Raw genomic sequence first — 20,941 nt, forward strand, 5'->3', positions numbered from 1 at the left:
ATTCCAGGATGAGAGCGATCTTTAACCACAGCTCTCAGTTGTAGCGCGCTACGTTGGCGAGAACGTTGGCGGCCTTGATGGTAGTGGCTGCAGAGTAGATAACCCATCGTCCCATGGCATCTAACTTCTTCCCCTCGCTATCTAGAGGGGTGGTCCCTGCTGAGGAAGAAGCGCCCCTCAACTTCTTGACCGCTGCCAATACCACAGTCTGGCGACGGTTGGGCCCGAAAGCACTTGGGCGCAGAGTCCGGAACCCTGTACTTCTTCTCAAGGCAATCCCTCTTCGCCGGGGCCGTAGAAGGGTTCTGCATGAGAGACAAGCCTTTATCCCAAATGTCATCCAGGAGTTGGAGGGCTTCTTGTACCAGTGCCACATCCATCTCCTCTGGAGCGAGCTGGAAGAGCTCCGAAGCTCTGGAGATCATTGTGTGGAATGAGCCCATCTCGTCCGGTGGGGAGGACCTGGGAGGCAGCAACGGGAGGTCCCCTATCCAACCGTCGTCGTCCGTGCCCATCGTCATCACTGTGTCTGGGGCAATCACATTCCTTCAGGGGTGGGGGTGGGGGCGGCCAGGAGGCAGTGGATGCCTCTTCTTGGCCGGTGGTTTATCCGTCGCCAGAGGGTCGACCGTCACTGGCACCACAGGAGGGGCCACCGGAGCAATAGGCATCCTCATCTGTATCTCAGAGACCAGAGAACGCAGTGCAGAGAGAATGTCCACCAAGAGGTCTCTAGGTGGCGGCGGAGGCGGCAGCCAAGGAGGTGGTATAGGAAGCTGGGGTGCAGGTAGGGGCCCAAGCCCTTGTCACCATGCGACTGTCGCCTTCCTCAACGGTATCCTCATCGCCTCCGTCGGCGCCCTCGTCGCAGGGCCTGCTCCCGACATTCTCCTCCTCCTGGATGGTTTGAAGGCAGATGAGCTCCTCCTCTGAGGAGATATCCATGCCCTGGAGGACCTCCACGCCCCCCCCCCATATTCACATCCAGAGGGGACGGTCTCAGGGAGATGACTAGCATCTTCTTCTCTGGGGTCATCTCCATGGGGTGGAATGCCACTTCCCTCTGGGGAGGAAGGGACACCCTTGCCTTCAGGGGTGCGCCCTCCAGATCCGCCTCAGCAGCCTTCGCGAGAGACACCACCACCCCCTTGATGGAAGGTTGGGCCTTCATCGGGTGTACCTGGGCCTTCACGGTTAGGACCGGTCCCCTTGTCCTGCTTGTCCTTCTCCTTAGGGGGAGGGTCAGCGCCCCGATCCCCCTTGGCCTTCTCCGGCAGGTCGGTCTTGAGTTTGCCCAGATGGTCCGACTTCCTCTTGGATGAAGATACTCAGCATTGACTGCTGACTGAAGTCACCGAAGACGTCGGACGCGCCCTGGCCGCCGAGGAGCCCGCCGCAACGGCGCTCTCTGTGGCAGTGGATTAGCCTTCTGGTCGACACCCCGCGGGAGCGGCGCCCACAAAGGTCTTAGAAGCCAGCTCAGCTTTCTTAGAACCAGGAGAGGCATACTGCTGGGACCCACCCAGAGCAGGGGCCTTGGCCTGTAGCCACTCTTTCAGCCACCTATGCCCATCCTTCAGCGTGCGGGCCATTTCCTGGCAAAAAGCACAATCTTCCTCCTTGTGCGTCGGGTACAGGCAGTAAAGGCACTGGGAATGGTTATCGTCCGAGAAGACATTCCTTAAGCCGCAGGGGGGGGGGGGTGGGGGGGGGGGGGGGAGTTGAATCCTTCTTCTCCTCTGTTAGGCAAAGTTTGTATGCAGTACCCTTGGGGACCACTACACACAACTAGGACTACAGGTGTAAGCAAACCAACCTTTGGTACAAGTCTGTACTACACAGTTTTTGTAGTGTTGCTGAGCAGCCAGGTTTATCTCAAGAGGGGGAAATGTGAGCTGTAATGATGTTACACAGAGGTCTACAATCACAAGTATTCAGATAGACCCTTACACTCAAGGTTTCTTGGTAAAACACTTATTAATTTATTTCACAGTTGGTTATAAAACATTCACTAGAAGGAGGCAATATATATCACACCCAAATATATTTCAGTACTTTACACTGTACGTTTGAGGCATTTAAACTGCTTTGAAGGAGGAGCAAAATGGCATTCAGAGTACTTTGAAGAAGGAGCAAAAAGGCATAGGTTAATAAAAAAAAAAAGATCAATTATTCTTAGACCGTGCAAATGTTTTGAGTTCAGCAGCGGAGTTAATTCAATGCAATAGGTTAGGCCAAAGTCAATGGGCTAAAGTCTTGTATAGGATAAAGCAGTTCTGGTAGTTAAACGGAAAAGTCTTTGCCAAAGTTCTCAGAAGTAGTTTGCAAAAGAAAGAATGATATGTTGGGTCACAAGCTGATTAGGCCTGTAAGTTGCAAAAGTTCCGAGCACTCTTGCAGTGAGAGGTAAGTTCTCTCGGTCGGGTTTTCACAGTACCTTACAATGAAGAAAAAGATGTAGCTGAAGACTTCAGTTTGACAGTTCCTGCAGATCTCGCTGTTCCTGAGCCTCAGTGGTGGGGACAAGAGGGAGGACGTCGGGGGACTCCTGCACTGCACTGGAACTGGTCAAAAAACTGGCAACTGTCAAATCTGCAATTCAGGAAGCTGTATTCAAGCACACAAACTGGTGTCCCTCTCCCTGGTTTTTCGGTTTCCTGCAGCACTCTGAGGAAAATACAACCGGCTGCGAGAATGATCCAGGTGGCTTAGTGTTGAGTTGATTAGTCCCACCAACTCAAAGGAAGAAGTCGTCCTTGTAGGGGCTTCTCTGTCGAGGTGAACATGGCGATTCGGTCCTGCAGCAAGGCTTCACCGGGCAATAGCAGCCGTACTCTTCAAGCTCGTCTTCAGTTCTTTCATTCCAGTGGTCGACTGCCTTCCAAGCCAAGAAACTTGCCTTTTATTCAGTTCTCTCCCATTCATGTCAGCCTAGCTGTCACTCACCCAGCAGGGTGGCTGTCCTTGCTGGACAGTCAGCTAGCCAATCACGCCGGAGTGCATTTGGGTATTCTAGGAGACTAAGCACATGGAGTTTCAGGCACCTCCCTCACTTCCTGCACACCCCAGACACCTGTGCGCCAGAGGCAGTCTTCAGTCCTGAAGCCCGCCAAAGGCAAAGGAACAAAGGGACCAAACCTGGTTTGGCGCGCAGAGACAAACTCTAGAAGGACTTTTCCAAAAAGAAATGGCGAAAAAAGAAGACCGGGACCTGTTTAAACAAAGAGGGCTCAGATGCCATCAAAAACATGCGTCCCGTGATTGAACGCTACCGGTGTTCGCGGTCGGGGAAAAATCATGGTAATTCATTGTAAAACCACTGCCACCAGCCATTTAGAGAGGAATGGGTAGCATTTGACTGGTACATGAGTTTCTAGACAAACGGGATACTAAGTAACCCCTCCAGAACTCTATTGTAAGATAGGGTGTGCAGGTCTAGGAATTTAAAAAGAATAGTAAGGTCAATTTCACTTCACTTTCTCTGTGAAATAGTAGTTTATCCCAGAGAAGGTATTTCAACCTTGGGACAGCCTAAAAGGCTTCCCTGTGTCACACAAAGGAAAAGATTATGCCTATGGAGTTGTTTAGACTCCATAACCAAATGAAACACAAGAGTAAAACACACATCAAAATAAGAGATAGTGGGGAAAAAAGGCTCACACTCTCCAGGAAAAAAAATCAAGTCCTCAAAATCCAGCAAAGTTGCAGGGGGTCTCTAAGGTGAAGGAATTACCACATTTATGAGACTTCTCTCTAACATCCTCCGACATGGTCCACGTGGCGCAGGCCTGAAGAATCTTGACGAAATCCGCCCTTGAGGGACGCTGAATAATCAGAAAAACGGGTCCCCGTTTAACGGAAGGCTGATCGATGGAGCACAAGGATCGATTGACCGAAAAATAGAGCAAACTTTTCCAAAAAGCAAAAAAATGCAGTAAAAGCTCGGGAGCTAAACACGAGCACTCCCAACACTTGAACGTGCTGTAAAAATCTGAAGATGGCTGCCAGAGGAGGGGTTTAGGTAGAGGCCAGTCATTGGCTGGGGGCAGTTAGAGCCAGAGCTCCGTGATTGGTTGTCAGGAGAAAGACAGTTAAGAAATGAAACACATTTTCTCTTTACCAAGGATTCCCAGCCTGACGACAGGGAATATTCATTAGAATGTGAATCCATGCCAGACCCCATGCTAGAGAAGCACTGGACTTTAGAGCAAACTCGCAGGCGCGACCGAATTGAGAGTGCACGTCCCAAGACTATCGCAGGCACATGGGTGAAGGGTCGGGTGCGCATCCCACGACTATTGCAAGCAACTGGGAGAAGGGCCCAAAACAAAACGCTGGCTGACGCATGCAGTTAACGAAGCCCACCACCAGCACCGCCCGCCACAAGAGGTAATTCCAGGAGACCTGAAGCCGGCAACCGTACAGAAGCTGCAGGAGCTTCATCACAGGCGCAAACATGGCATCTCAACCTCCAACAGAGCAGCAGATATTAGGCTATTCCTGGAGGAGACCAGGTCCCTGAAAGGCAGCATGGCAACTATGGCGACAGCCCTGCAAGACAGAGTAGACAAAATTAGGACAAAGTCGAAGCCCTGGAAAACTTAGTTGTCAAGGGACTTGGTCGAAATGAAATCGGAAGGCCGCTTCCAGGACCTGAAACAAAGAAATGCGACCTAGCAGCCAAGGTCGACGACCTCGAAAGAGAAGATCCAATATTCGCATTCCAGGCCTCAAGGAAGCTCCGAACAAAACTCCATCGAGCCTCGAAAGGCAGGTGAAGGCCCTAATCAATTCTCCTTTCACCTTCCCCCTAGTACCGGACCTGGAGTTTGAAAGAGTACACCGGGCGGGAAGTCCCCCAAATGGGCCGAGGTCTGTTCTAGCAAAATGCCATCACTACAGACACAAGGTTGAAATGGTGCAGAAAGCGAGGGAGTAGAACCACATCGATTTTGAGGACTTGCGTGTAAGAATTTATCAAGGCCTCTCGGCCACCACTGTCACCAAAAGGAGGGACCAGAGAATTTGTTATAGTTAGGGCTTTCCCTTTGCATTATCCTTTGAACATGGAAAAGAGGAATACAGGGTGGTATCAGCAGAGGAAGCAAACAGCGTGCTTCCAAGGATTAACAGAGGGAGCAGGTGGAGTCGAGACAGAGGAACTTCCGTAACCCTCAGAAACATCCAGAAACCCAATGGGTCCCTGGCCCAAAAGAGGGCGCACTAAGGGTTCCATGAAGTACAAAAGGTTCAACACCCCATAAGTTGCCAGAGGAGAATGACTGGTGGATTTTCATTTTCTTGAATATGGTAAGTGCAGGGCCAGTGCAAGCAAACAAGTGATCTTCGAAAAGCCTGGTATACCAGCCATGGACAGAAAAGATGGCCTCTCCCTTCCCTTTTTTAGCTTACTGGGCATGGTTGTTTAGAGTGGATTGCAAAATGGTGGTGCTAACTAAAAGCGTGCATGTTAAGATTAACCAAGTTGTGGGTTGGGGGGGGGGGGGGGGGGGGGAGTCCCCCTTAGCGTGGCCCTATGTTTTTGTCTAGGGTATCTCCAACCATGAGGGAGTGTTTCCCTCTTTATTTTTTGGGGTCAAGGGGGAAGGGAGGTTTTGGGGGGGGCTTTGTAGGAGGATAAAAGGAGGGGGGGAACAGAAACAGAGGGTATTCAGAATGAATCGCACATCCATGAAACAGCATGCAGCGCATTCAGGCTCAGAAATCATGAGGAAGGACAGGGCGCCTCAAATCACGGCAAAAGCAAGCATAAAAATGTGCACGCTAATGCTACAAACACAGCCAAACATGAGAATTCCCACAAGTCAAGAACATGGCTAACAATCCAGTTCTTTTTGGGTCATTAAATGTGAAGGGTCTCAGCTTCCCAGAAAAGATCCATGCTGTTGAGGGCTTTTACCCAGTCCAGACTAGATGTCCTCTTTGTGCAGGAAACCAAGTTCAGTTGTGGAGAGTTCACCCCTAAAGGGAGACAATTGGTAGGAGCTATTTGGGCATCCGGATCTGTAAAGAAGGGTGGAGTAGGCATTCTATATCGGGCATCCTCAGGATTGCAGACCACTCAAACCCACAGACTTATAAAGGGGAGGTATCTGGTAACAAATGGAACTATTCAGTCTAGAGCGGCCACTTTATGCTCAGCCTATGCACCCAAAAGCCAACAAAGTACCTTCAGTAGAGAGCTTTTTGCCTTTCTAGATAAATGAAGAACAAAGGCACTGGTTTGTGGTGGCGATTTCAACATGTTGATGGAGCTGGCCCTGGACTAGGTGTCATACAGGGTGGGAGCCGTTCCGCCCCCGGGGACAGGGTTTTTCTAGTCCCTGGAGAAAGAATACTTCCTGGTGGATACATGGAGAGCCTGCCACCCACAAACTAGGGCATACACTTTTTACTCACCCCCTCACCAAACATTCACTCATATTGATTACATCTTCCTGGAAGCGGCGCACAAACATAACCTTGTGAAGGCGTCAATTGAATTAGTGGGTTGGTCAGATCACTTCATGAGCACCATACACCTAGATCTAGGCCCGGGTACAGTGACAGACAAAAGATGGATCTGCAACAACACCGTATTCAAAGACCAGGTCTTTAGGGACTCACTCCCCAAAATCAAATGATTCTTTACACAAAATGACATAGGCGATCCCCTCCGCTCCACAGTTTGGGAAGCAGCAAAAGCCACGGTAAGGGGCCTAATGAAAGCGCAGGGGACGTTCATGAAGAGCACTAGGCTGCTGTGAGAAAAGTCTCTTCAGAATGAGGTAAGAAACAAAGCAGTCCTACTAAAAGAAAAAGGTAACTCAGCAAATACACTGGCAGAAATAAAAGAGCTTAGGCAGGAGCTTAAAAGCTATGGAGTGGAAAAGCATTAACACACCTCCGGTATGTCAAACAAAAGCTTTACAAAAAAGGGGACAAGGCCCACACACTATTAGCAGCTAGACTCGGGGGAAAAGGGCTGAAAGAGCAGTGCATAAAGTCATGGACCATCAGGGAGCAGTGTTCAACAAGCTTAATGAAATCACGGCCCGCTTCTCCCAGTTTTATGAACACTTATACACCTCAAAAAGCTCATCGACCCATGCAGACACAGAAATGTTTCGAAAAATTGACATTCAAATCTCTGCTTAGCTCAGACAATGTTCAATTAAGTGCTCCAGTGCAGGTAAAGGAGGTAAGCGCTGCTAATTCAAATCTAAAAGCTGGCTCCGCGCCAGAGCAGGACGGCTTCACCCCAACGTTTTATAAAGACTTTAGTGGAGCTTTGGCTCTCTTATTTTCAACAATATCATGGAGACTGGCCAAGCCCAGACAGAAAGAAGGGAGAGACAAACATGGAGGGCGGGTCCTACAGGCCGATATCCTTGTTGAACGTTGATGCAAAAATATATGCTAGCATCCTAGCGAGCAGGCTGAGCGGGGTTCTATTGGGCCTTATACACAACAACCTGGTCGGCTATGTGAAGGGGCGACAGGGTTCTGACAACATCCGTAAAACGGTCGACATAATAGCAGAGATTAGTCCCCAGGACGCAGACCCCATCCTCGTCTAAGTAGACGCTGAAAAAGCATTTGACAGGGTGGAGTGGCCGTTCATGTTGAGGGTGCTGTCAGAGGCCAACCTGGGAGAGCGCTGGATAAGGGCCGGGCAGGCCTTATATTGTAACACGAGGGCAAAGGTAGTGGTCAATGGCATGGCTCCCCCGGCCCTTTTGCCCTAAGCCAGGGAATGAAACAGGGCTGCCCTCTATAGCCTTTGCTCTTCACATTAGTGATGGAGCCTCTAGCCCAGGGCATCCGGGGAAATGCTTCTTTTGTAGGGATCACCAACTTTTGGAAAGAATACAAATTGGCGCTGTTTGCGGACGACGTCCTAGTTTATCCGACACCCATCCCGGTCAATTCCAGTTCTTCTAGACACAATCAAGGAATACGGAACCCATTCGGGTTACAGCATTAATTTAAACAACGTCAACCTCCCACTAAACTGAGCCCTTTTTAGAAAGTCAATTGAGGGGCTGGGGCTTGAGGTTGAGCCAGGATGCCATCAGATATTTGGGGGTAACCGTTACAAAACAACTAGGGAACCTTTTTCAGGCTGTGTACCACTCTGGACAGCAATAAAAAAAAAAGATATTCAGATTATGGTCCAAACTAAAACTCTCCTGGGCGGGTAAGTTTACAAATATTAAAATGAACATTCTCTCTCTGCTTCTCTTCTTATTTCAGTCGCTTCCTGTGGTGCTCCAGAGTTCCTTCCATGCAGAAGTCAAGCAATCTATATTCACCTTCTTATGGGATGGGAAGAGGCATTGGATGGTCTACAACACGTTAATCCTGCCAAAAGACAAGTCGGGTATGGCATATCCAGACTTTTATTGAAAGGTGCAATTATGTGGATGTTTGACCAGCTGAGAGAATCAGTTGATAAGCAATGGATTCACCTTGAGTATGGGTACTTTGCTCCAGTCACCCTGGGAGAGTGGTTATGGGCCCCCCAAAAGGTGCTATCGAGGAGAGTGCGTGAACACCCGATCCTAGGAGTGTTGTGGTCCCTTTGGAAAAAAGGCTTGGATTTGAACGGGATCACCACATGGCCCTCCCTCCCAAGCTGCACCTGGGCGCCCCCAGTGTGAGATCTAATAGCAGACCCAATCCGTTTCCAACCACAATATGAGCAGGGACTGATAATAGTGCCAAGCAAGACCAACAGATCCAAACATTGCTATACCTGCAACTAAAGGGAGCGCTTACTGACCCATGGTGTAACAAGTGGCCCCAGAGGTGTTGCTGAAAAGGGGGCACTAAACGGCACCAAACACTCAGGCGCAGTGGGAAAGGGATCTGGGATGGGAAAGCAACCTAGAGGTTTGGGCCGCAATTTATAGAGCTGTCTGGAACTCCACAATTTCGGTCCAATATAAAATACACAAAAGAAGACTCCTCATGCAATGGCATCTCACCCCCCAAATACTGGCGAAAAAGTACCCAGGGATAAGCCCATACTGCTGGCGGGGTTGCACACAGATCAGCACCTATTGGCACCAATGGTGGGACTGTTCCAAAGCACAAACTTACTGAAAGGAAATCCTGGGCTGGATTCATGACAGAGGGAATAGGGAATGTGGCGTCCCCACTTCTGGTATTGTTCGGAGTAGAGCTTGGAGGAGACCCATACTTAGTGTTGCCCACATGCCCAGAAACCTACTCCTAGCAGCCTGAGTATGTTTGACCATACAATGGTAAAATGCGATACTCTAGTCAAAAATGGAATGGCTGCGTAAAGAATAAGATGTATGACATGGAAAGCCTCACAGAAATGTTGATGGAATCACATTCACACAGACTCAATGTGGCTCCCATTTCTGGAGTATTGGAAACGGTGCAAACTAGCGCCCCAATAATCCAACTCTGAAAGTCCCATTTCCATAAAAGTGGTGACATTGCAGGGGGGGGTGGGGGGGGAGGGTCACCGCACAGATCGCTGGAGGCAAAACAAAAATAGGGAAGGGAAAAAAATTTGAAAGTGGAATGTTGAGTGCCGACATGTACTTAAGATGCACTGAGGATCTTCTGTTCACCTGAAGTTTGTTGTGTATTAAGTGGTGTGATAAGGGTGGGAGGAAGGGGAGAGTTGCAGGGAGGGGGCGGGGGATGTAAATTAGATTGTTTTCGCTCACTGACATCACAGGTGTTATCCGCCAAGGTTGGTACCCAGACTTCTGAAGAGATTATGTGATTAAACTTGAGCAAAGATGGCACCTAAACCAATACTGATCCTGTTTACTGTATGTCTTATTATAGCAGGCAACTGTGATGTAAAGTACTTTCTGTTAAGTGTTGAATATTTTTTAATAAAATCTTATTTTCAACAACAACAAAAAAGACACTCCATATGGAGGCGCCTAACAGAGTTGCACACCACGGTAGCCTGGTTACAGGAAACGCATTTGCTCCAGAAAGACTAGGCGTGCCCCGGGAAACAAAATTCCCAAAACAATTCTTCGCCTCTAGTGGGGCAAAAAAAGGGGAGTGGAGATCTTGATTGCGAAAGAAGCATAATTCAGCATGCCTTCATTTTTGACCAAATGCCAGTGTTTGTTGATAGTGTTTTTAATAAGGTTACTGACGGGATTGTACGTAGTTATGCACACAGTTCTATTGTTTGGGTCTTTTTCTTTTTCTTTGGTAGTTAGGCAGAGGGAGCGGTCGGTGTATCCCTCTGGCATTAGATTAGTGTCTATGATGTGTTTTTTTCTTGTTCTGTGTACATTGGACATTTATGTTTCCATCTTGTGAACACCATTATACATGTAAAGTACACTTTGTTTTACTTTAGTGTTCCCCTAAAAAGTGTTTCACTTGGGTAGTACCTAGGATTGTAACCATATGGCTCATCCAACAACAATAGCCCTATGTCACCCCACCGGACTACATCATCCAACATCACACACGTAGCACCGCACACAACCTTCTATTTGGCCCCCGTAGGTTGCCTCCTTGAACACGTGGGATCCTTGTTGCTTATTCTTTGTCACCGGCCGTGTATTTAAGAGTCTTACATGGGGTTACGGCGGCCAAAATATCTGGCTCTGAATAGTACATGTAGACCAATTTACATGGTCGTTCCACAGCTTACCGGACTACGTTACCCAACCCTCCACACGGTACACCGTTCCCTCATTTCCACATGGCGCATAACCATCCGTTTGGCTCCCACAGGCTGCCGCCGTACTAACGCGTTATTTTATTGGCATGTTTTTCATTACTGGCCGTGTAATATACAGTCCCATACGGCCCTGATGGTGTCCGATTTAGCCGGCCCCCAGCAGTGCCGCTGCTGTGCCCATTGAGCACAGCCTTCTGAACGGCTCCCGCTGGTTACCGTTCGTTTTGTCATCGGCCGGCTATTGAACAGCCTTACACGGGTGCCATAGTGTCCAACGAATCTGGCACTTGATCCTACATGTTGACCAATAGTAAATGATCATCCCATACCCTATTGGACTACATTATCCAACATCACTCACGGCGTACCGCTTTCTTATTGGTACATGACGTAGAGCTATCTGATTGGCTCCCACAGGCTGCTGCCATTCTATTGGCTTGTTTTTCAACCATTGGCCTTGTCATATACAGTCTCATAGGACCTCGATGGTGTCCGACTTATCCGGCTCCCAGCAGTCCACGTCCAGCACGGCAGCATAATACCACTACTATAGTAAGTTCCCGGGATTCGCATGCGGAAGAGCATTCTCTGGATAATTGCACCAACATGCTCGTCTGTTTTCCGCCGAGTAATTATCCTCACTGGAGGCACATACCCACTAGCTCACGAGGTTCTGTGTCTGGCTATTAACAGCCGACATCACACAGTTTCTCCGTTTGGGCACCGCTGCTTTTTTCTTCTTCCTCCTCCCCTTTCAGGGTGTGTAGCGGTTTCGATCTTTACGCTAGGCACCATCGACCACTAAGGCACTACCCAGCGTCACTTTCGAGTCATTATGGCCAACACTTGCCCTAGACACTATTGCCGTGTCGACTTCGGCTTTTAGGTTTCTTAGAGCCTTCACATATTTTTCGTATTGTGCCATTTATGTTATCTAGGCATATTCGAACTACACAGGTTACCAAACCTTTTATTTTTTCATTCCAGATCTGGGTTCATTTACGTCCCACTCCGGCATCGTGATTCTTTGCACCACGTTGGCCCTGAATAAATTACAGCCTTCCCACCAAGTGCTAATCTAGCACTGGTTATCCCGTACTCTTCGTGGATTTCCCGACAGCACCCACCTGCCTTTTGAGCAGCAGGTAAGCTGTTTTTTAGATACTCCACATGGTGTATCGCTTGGGCACTAGTTTGGCCCGTATTAATTACATTTAGTACTTAAAGAATAACTGTCTGAGATCCTAAACAGTTCTATTCCATTTTATACACAGATATCACGGACAGCACCACTACTGGTGCCTTTTTCCTGACGAAGGCCAGCACAAAGACGGCTACAACCAAGCCACTTTCTTTGGCCGAAACACACCCTGTGTCACTTCCTGTGTCGAATTACATGTCACAACTGCATTACTACCCTGTACCTGTCAAAACTCAATGATTGTTGTGTGCGCTTTTTTCTGTTTTATGTAACAGCGGGTTTTTATACCCCCTCGATATATGAGGAAACATGTATCCAAATGTAGTGCTGACCTCTATACTTTAGAGGCCTACACTGATCTGTGTTACCACTGCATAATCAACCTTGTTCGTGTTTTTTAACCATCTCCCGTGCTTATCGGAAGAAATGTATAATAAATTGTGGAGTTATCTACTACTTCCTGTGTGAGTACATAATAAATACTCATACGTAGCACGTCTGTGTCCCTGTTCTGGATCTCCTCATCCCGATTATTGCGGGGGAAATTTTACACGGATGATCCTGGCCAACTTTAGAACCCCATTCGTGAAACTGCATGTCAACGGGAGAAGCTCGGAGTCTATTCCAATCCAGAGGGGCACCAGACAAGGGTGTCTGGTCTCGCCCTTGGTTTTCGCTATGGCCATCGAGTCCCTAGCACGAGCAATTAGGGCAGAACAGGAGATAAAGGGAGTAGTGGTAAAAGGGACAGAACAGAAGTGGCAACGTACGCGGATGAAGTTAAGTTTAGTTTATGCAATTATAATACACGCACCGGACCCTGGGGTATCAGTGCTCAAGGAGTACAGATAATGTGAAACTTATTTAACAGGTTACATGTTATACACAGAGAGGATAATAATTACATGGTAGTGCATAAAAGAGGCATAGCAAGGTACACAAGTGTGCTATACAAATAAACAGATAGCAAATATACAACAATAAACAAGGGTGTGTACATAGTTGTTTAGTTATTGTTCGCTTTGAGCCAGTTAATGTAGCCGAGTATAAACTTGGGGTAGAATTGATCCACCCTGACATGGTTTGGTAGGGAGTTCCATAGTTGGGCAGCCTTGACCTGAAAGCTGTTACCACCAATCTCGGTTAGTCTAAATCTTGGAATGACAATGCAGTTAGTGTTGGTGAGTCTTGTAGGTCTTGTGGAGGTTCTTCTTTGTATTCTGTTCACCAGGTAACTGGGGGCAGCATTGTTCAGTGCCTTATGTATCAAGAAGGCTGTTTTTAAGTGGATTTTGTTGAGCGTAGAGAGCCAATTGTTTTGGCGCCTTATTGCTGAGATATGAGCCCTTTTAGACACACCTAGTGCCGCTCTTAGGGCATTGTTTTGAAGGATCTGGATTTTTTGGGTGATGGATTTGTTGGCACCAACATATAGTGCATTCCAATAGTCGAGCCTAGATGAGATCAAGGCTTTAGCTAAGACAATGCAGTTATCCTCTGATAAAAAGGGTTTGCCCGTTCTAATCAGCTTTCATGTGTAGGCTGTGGCTGAGGCCAAGGCGTTAACTTGTTAAGTTAAGGATAAGGTGGAGTCAAGGTAGAACCCAAGTGTTTTCACCTCTTTGGCTACCTTAATAAGATTACCATCGATGTTGAATGATGAGTAATCTTGTCCTAATTTTTTTATGTTGGCATGTGTGCCCAGTATGAGTTCCATTCAGGCATAGACCATGAATGGCCATCCACGCCTGGATGATGAGATACACCCTATTTACCAAGGCAAAATCCTCTTCATAATCCCCAGAAAGTGGGAGGGGAATCAGAGTGTCATCTGCATAGTTAGTGTAGGTGATACCAAAAAGATCCAGATCAAAGAGAGGCAAGGTAGGGGAGACGCATGATCCCTGGGGAACATTGCACGTGATGGGGATAGGGTCCACTGCCGCTGAGGGTGCAAAAACCCTCATGGTTCTGTCGATCAGGAAGGACTCAATCCATATTATTGACTCTTTTGAAAAGTTGGCAGCCGTGTCTAGATGTCTGCATAGAACCTTGTGATCTACCAGGTCGACTACAGCCGAGAGGTCTAGTAGCTGTTTTCCCTTTGTCTCTCAACTCATCTACCTGTGCTTTCAGATCAATAAGGGCCGTCTCTGTTCCGTGTTTGGGTCGGAAACCTGACTGACGAGCTCCCAGGAGTTTGTGCTCTTCCAGAAATTTTTGGATCTGGATATAAGCCACTTTGTCAAGGATTTTGAGCATTAAGGGTACAGTGGTGATGAGGCGGTAGTTAGTTGGAATTAGCGGGTCTAATCTTTGTTTTCTTAGTAGTGGGACAACCCATAATTGTTTAAGATTAGCTGGGACGGTACCAGAAGAAAATGAGGCATTAATCAGTTTAGTGATAAAAAGGGGCAAGGTCTCTTGCCGCATCTTTTATAAACTGAGCCGGACAAAGGTCTCCCTGGCAATTGGAAGGCTTATAGGATAGTATTACTTTCTCAACCTCATGGATAGAAATTTTGGTGAAATAGAAGCAGGGGGTTAAGTTAAATGGAGTATCTTTGGAGAGGACATTAGGAGCGGTATGGTTGGTTAAGTGGTAATGGATTTTTTTTGTGAAATTTTATTTTGAAGGGTTATTACTGTATTCGATAGGGCCTGTTGTATATCAGAGCACCACATTTTGTCCTTGGAGCAGATTTCAGGTGTGGTGATAGGGTATTCAAGTTCTTTGAGGATGGAGAATAATTATTTGGTACTAGAGTTGGCACTTGAAATGTGTTTGTTATAGGAATTGTGTTTGGCGAGGAAGATCTCTTTTTTGTATTGGGAGGAAATATCTGCAAGTTTTATTTGATTGGCGGTAGTTGGGAACAGTCTCCATGTAGTTTCACAGCTCATTTTTAAAAGTCTGAGGCCCTTAAGTTTGCGAGTGAACCATTTGTTGAGATGTGCTTTTGGCTTGCTAGGTCTGAGTTTCAGGGTTGCAATGCTGCCCAATGTAGTTAGCATTATTTTGTTATATTCATTGACAAGTATACTTGGGTCAAGGTTGTCATCTAACTGATTAAGGGTGGGCAGCATAGCTGGTCTCACAGTATCTCTAGTTGTTTTTTTATTTCTAGTTGGACAGGGGGAGCAGTGGGTATAGTAGGCAGGAGTGATCTATTGGTGAGGAGAGCGAAAAACATGAGAAAGTGGTCAGTCCAAGGATAGGGCGTAATGACAGTAATATTGGCAGTGCAATTGTATTCTGCCACCCAGTCCAGGGTTCTTCCTTTAGCGCGAGTAGGCTTATTAACATTTTGAGATAGTCCTACTTCAGATAGTGAGTTATCTATAGTTGAAGCCTGTTTATCAAGAGGGTCATTAAAACCTAGCGTACTGGTGGTCTTGAGAAATATTGGGAGTATGCTCCCAAAGGCATTGGCCTTCCTGGGGGACTTCGCTGGGGTCGCAGGCTTTCGCATTAACTATGCGAAATCCAAAGCACTCCGTATCATGGAGGACCAGGTGGACGAAGCGGAGTGGCGGGGGACCAACACACTAATGTGGGAGCAGGAATCTATAGAATACCTGGGGATAAAACTGACTCCCACGTACAAGGGGATCTTTGCTGCCAATCTCCCAGGTCTCCTGGTAAACCTCTGGGGGGGATCTAAAGAGGTGGGAATTGCACGAGTTCTCATGGTTTGCAAGAACAACGGCGGTCAAAATGTCCCTACTACCCTGATTTGTATATGTCACGGGCGCCCTGCAGATTTGGATTCCCCCAAAATGATAGCTTGCGAACAGAAAGATATCCCGGTTCATCTGTGGAGACAAGAAGCCTCAAGTCCCCAAGCGAAATCTGTTTAGGGGTCCAGGAATGGAGGGCTGGTGGTCCCAGAAATGTCCAGATACCTTAAGTCAGCGCAGCGGCACCAATGCTATACTGGTGCTCACAGGGAGCGGAATGGGGGTTCTGAGAAGTTGAACAGGCTACTGAAATTCCATTGAGGTGTGTGGGTTCCTGAAAGCTAAATCGAGAGAAGGGGGTCCATTGCTGGAATCCATGAGAACCACTCTCCAATGCTGGGACAAAGCTCTGGCAAAAAAAAAAAAAACAAGGAATAAAATCTAAGCAGTTTGGGGACCCTTCACGCCAATGGGTCATAATAATGATTTCACCCCAGGGAAGGTACCAGATTTGAGCGAATTGGGAAAGTCAGACTCCCTGGACCCCAGGGGACCTCTAGCAAGGAGGCTCCCACATGCAATTTGAAGAATGTAAAACTTAATTCTCCCGACCTGAACAAGAAAGGTTACACTATATGCAAATCAGGCATTGGATCACAACCAAATAATGTAGAGAAGCGGGCATTAGATCCCTGGTGGGCCTGGAACTCACAATGAGGGAAGGAGTTTCCGGGAAAGGCATCTCGAGGTTGTCTCGCCTGCTAGATGGGGCGGAGGTGGGGGATGCATTGTCATACATGACTAAATGGGAACAGGATCTTGTGGTGTCTATTACAGAGGAGGAGTAGTGGGGACCGATTTGGGGTAGCGGGCGCAGAAAATCTCTCATTGCACCATGATAAAGGAGTCAGCATAGAAGTACATGACCCCGCATAGATTACATATAATGAACCCGGACATTGAGTGAATGTTGGAGGGGGTGTGGACAGAAGGGGGACATAGGTCACATGTGGCGGTCTTGCCCAAAGACAAAAATATTCAGGAAGGAAATACTGAGCTACATTCGAGAGATTCTGGGGGTGCAACTACCTACGTGCCCAAATGTGATCCTGTTGGGAGTTGTGGCAGAGGCAGAGTTGTGGCAAAGGGCCTGTACGATGCAAGCGCTGCAAGGGCCACACTAATCACCCACATGCTCACCGCAGCAAGGATTACAGTGGCTCAAAACTGGAACTCGGAACAAGGGCCGATAATAGCAATGTGGTGGGTCAGAATGTGGGGCTTTATGGCCATGGAAAAGGTGTGGGCACTGGCGATGGGCAAATACCAAAACGTTTGTAAGCACATGGTCTCTTTCTGCTACAAACTCATGAAATGGAAGCCAACAGTTTCACACACCAGCTATACTCAGTAACTTTTCGGTGCTGTGAGTCTGATTTCGGCAGGAAGGGACACATGTAAGGGAAACCACAGAGAGACAGGCAAGGATTTAGCCCGGAACCCAAAAGTGCAAAGAGACAATTAACTGCATGCAAAGTCATCACTTGAGTTACGTTTTTTTAAGTTTGATAGGGAAGGGGAATGGGATGGGGGGGGGGGGGGGGGGAGTTGGGGAGGAGAATAATGTGCACCAGAAAGCTGGATCATTGATCAGGTTGCATAATATGCATGTATGTGGCGAATGATGGTGTTTACCTTGAAAATAAAATATTAAAAAATGTGTATTTTATTTTTTAAACTCAAGTCCCACTGTCCATGGGCGACAAGCCATCAATACTGAAGTGATGTTGGGAGATCTGTTCACAGTGCAGCAGTTAGCCAAGAGATAGTAAAGGGATGCCTTGGCGTTTCGGAGCTAAACCTGGTAACTCTTTCAGGAATTTTTACCAACACGGCTGGCCTCCTTGCCCATGTTAAATGCGTTAGGCAGCGGGCTCAGCCTTCTGAACCTTGGTTTGGTTGGTTACTCTGAAACACCTACGTCTAGAAAAGCGCCAGGCAGAACATAAATGGAGAAATGGCTATAGTGAACCAGACGTAAGTTACGGTAGGCAACGCTTGCCTTCCATAAAGCTCTGGTGGCTCCTAAAAGTAAATATTTATCTGGGAAAGTGGAGGCAGCCATGAACCAGCCCAAGGAATTGTTTGGGCTGGTGCTGTCGCGGTCCGCCCCTGCAGCTGTACACACTGATGTCACATCATCCCATGAGCTACGTGACTCTTTCTAAGCACTTTATAGAAAAAACTGCTACTATTCGGGATACCATTTCATGGCCACCTTTGGGTACGAGTGCAGCACCTTCTGCCATCACGGTATTCCCCCCACACCCTCAGGGAACAGTGGGCCTTGTTCCAACCGTTTTTGGTCAAATACATCAGTAAAGCCACTCTAGGGCTAAAGTATGCTTCTGCATTAGATCTTGCCAGAGATTGCTCTGTTCCTAACCCAGGCAATTAAACACCGATGTCAATCAGGGACTATTCCTGCTCACCTGAAGCATGCTCTGGTGACGCCGCTGCAGAAGGAGCCCTCATTAGATCCATTCTGTCCGTCTAACTTTTGTCCTATCTCACTCCTTCCTTTCTTGATGAAACTACTGGAATCTCTGCCATCACCTCTTTTGGGTTCTTTCCTGGAAAACTCTTCTTTCTTCGACCCCTTTCAAGCCGGGGCACTGAAAGCGTACTGGTCTCGGTGGTAGATGACTTGGCTCGTATTTTGGGTCAGGGTGGGAACACTGGTTAGATCCATCAGCCGCTTTCGACACAGTCGATCATCCGACCCTGATGGCCTAGCTTTAGGAAACGGGGATCACTGGGTCAGGTGCTTTCTTGGTTCTCTTCTTTTCTTGAGGGACATAATCAGACCGTTTCGTTCGGTTCCTGTCTGTCTTGTGGGGTCCGCCAGGGTTCAGCTTTGTCCCCAATTCTGTTTAATGTGTACACCCAGCCGTTGGTTAAGATAACCCACTCCCACAGCCTGAGGTGCTACTCCTACACTGATAATACGCAAATCATGGTAAATCTATCAGACGCACCCAGATCGTGCCTCTAAGCTGAGGCGTTGCCTTGAGGACGTGGGGAGGTGGATGGGCCAAAACTGGCTTAAGCAGAATGGGGATAAGACTGAGATCTTGGTGGTAGGTTCTTCCTCTGCTCTTTGGTCTCCCTCTTTTTGGCCCAGTTCTTTTTGGGTTTACCCCAGCCAAGCGCTGGTTGTAACAAATCTGGCGTTGAGAATCACCTCCTCCCTATCACTGGATATGCAAGTTGCAGCAGTTTGAAAGTCAGGGAACTTCAAACAGAGGACCCTGCAGAGGGTTTTATCTTTCATTCCTCCCCAGTTCCATGCACCGGTGGTGGCAGCACTGGTTCGGAGTACAATTGATTATTTTAACTCTCTGTATCTGGCTCAAACTCTGTATCATAAAAGCATGGTCTAGAATGCACATAAATTCACCTTCCCTTTATAAATGATCCCACTTTTTGATGGTCATTCTTTGCCAGCCAATCTCTGCGGTTTAGTTAAGTAAGCTACAAAGTATATCATCTATGTGAGCCTCAATTGACCTTCACCCTGCGACGATGAGCCCAGCTGATCACATGTACTGTGACTGATGGAAGAACAGAAGCCAATGGAACCCAGGCATCCCCTACAGAGCTGGAATTAGTACATTAGTATATGTGCCTAGCCAACCACGCTTGTTAGACGGAATAATATGTATGACATCTATGATGTGTAATGCCTTTTTAATGTGCTGCCCGTGCATCTGTTGGCAGAGCACTCTCTGGCAGCAGAGTTCTTTGCTTGCATTTATTTACTTATATACATTTTGGTTCCCTTGTAATTACTCTCCTTGTTTCATTCCCTAGTGGGATGTGTATCTTATTCTGTCTATTGGGACACGTGTGATAAGGTGCCAGCCTTCAAGAGCAATGCAGGAATCTGACCCAATAGCCTCTATTATACTGGTTACCTTTGACCTGGAAACCTCAGTCCATAATTTCACCGGACCTTCTTGTACTGCCAGCGGGAAGCGCTGGAAAACCTGCAAGTAAACCGTCCCTTTTTCCTGCTGAAGTAGTAGGTTAGCATTTAAGATTCGACAGCCATCAAAGTGAGACATGCCTATTCCGGTTTTGTTTTAAGCAATACAGGTGTTAAGATGGATTTTCAGAATCAGCACTGTGGACAGATTCTGAGAGGAAACCCTATTCTGATGAACAGGGACACACTAATGCCTAGCCAAACATTTGGGTAGTGTGACTGAACAACAAGGCTTAGACATAGGAGGGCGTGAGTAGTGAATGGTACAGTTAAGCATTCACTGAGCACTCTATGCAATTTAGGCAGCGCGCACTACATATACAGTTATTTATCCAGGCCTTAGGGACCTGTGGTTTTGACTAAGTTAGGTAAAACATTACAACATTCACTACTATTATAAAGCAGAGCACACAAGAGCACTAATATTTCACTTTTAAAATAGTTAGAATCAGTTTTCAGAATACGGTAAGTGAAGTAAGCAATTGAATAAAGAAATAGAACTACGTAGCTAACCAATAGTTCAAGAGCTAATAGGTAGAAAATCAAGGAGTTGGAAAACTACATACAAACCTTTAAAAATAAAAAGGCACTATTCCTAAAAGGTCCTTCCCAAGTTAGAAAAAACGGGCCCAGTGCCCTTAAGAATCACAGGTCCCAATAACAGTTTTTTCAGGAGATTATGAGTTTCTTTAGGAAGTTAGAAATGTGTTGGCTTAAGCCAACAAGTAGTTTGCAAGTGTTCTAAAGTACAATAAGTGCAGAAGAGGTTCTTGGCAGAGCCTCTCCAAATCAAACCACCTTCGGGAAGGATATCTTCCCAGAACAGCACCATTCAAGGCTAGGCAAGGAAAAGGTAGGGCCAGGACTTTACAGCCATACAACACTATGAAAGCAGGTCAGGAGGAGGCTAAACAGGTATGTGCACTCCTCCAACCCCCCTGCCTGGACTCGTATTAACTTAAGGACCACTGTAGGAGTTTCTGAACATGATGGACCTTCTGGACTCATGTCATTTCCATTGGAGGAAGTTCAGGGGCCTCGGATGCAGAGGTCACCTCAGGTTTTTGGGGCAGGACAGTTTGTAGTTCCAGGCTGCGATGGACAGGTTCTGGACACTGCAAAAATCATGGTGCAAATCGCTCAGACGCACCCGGATCATGCCTCTAAGCTGAGGAGTTGCCTTGAGGACATGGGGAGGTGAATGGGCCAAAACTGGCTTAAGCTGAATGGGGATAAGACTAAGATCTTGGTGGTAGGTTCTTCCTCTGCACTTTGTTCTCCCTCTTTTTGGCCTAGTTCTTTTTGGGTTTACCCC

At 47.3% G+C, this 20,941-nt stretch overlaps 1 protein-coding gene across 1 annotated transcript in view; it reads right to left on the reverse strand.

Moving 5' to 3' along the window:
- Positions 1-20,941, reverse strand: part of CTH (cystathionine gamma-lyase) — a 272,518-nt gene that overhangs the window by 63,022 nt on the left and 188,555 nt on the right. The gene's annotated exons all lie outside the window — the stretch shown is intronic.

Source organism: Ambystoma mexicanum, chromosome 1q (genome assembly GCF_040938575.1).
Source record: "Ambystoma mexicanum isolate Mex_15411 chromosome 1q, UKY_AmexF1_1, whole genome shotgun sequence".
NCBI classification, from domain to species: Eukaryota; Metazoa; Chordata; class Amphibia; order Caudata; family Ambystomatidae; genus Ambystoma; species Ambystoma mexicanum.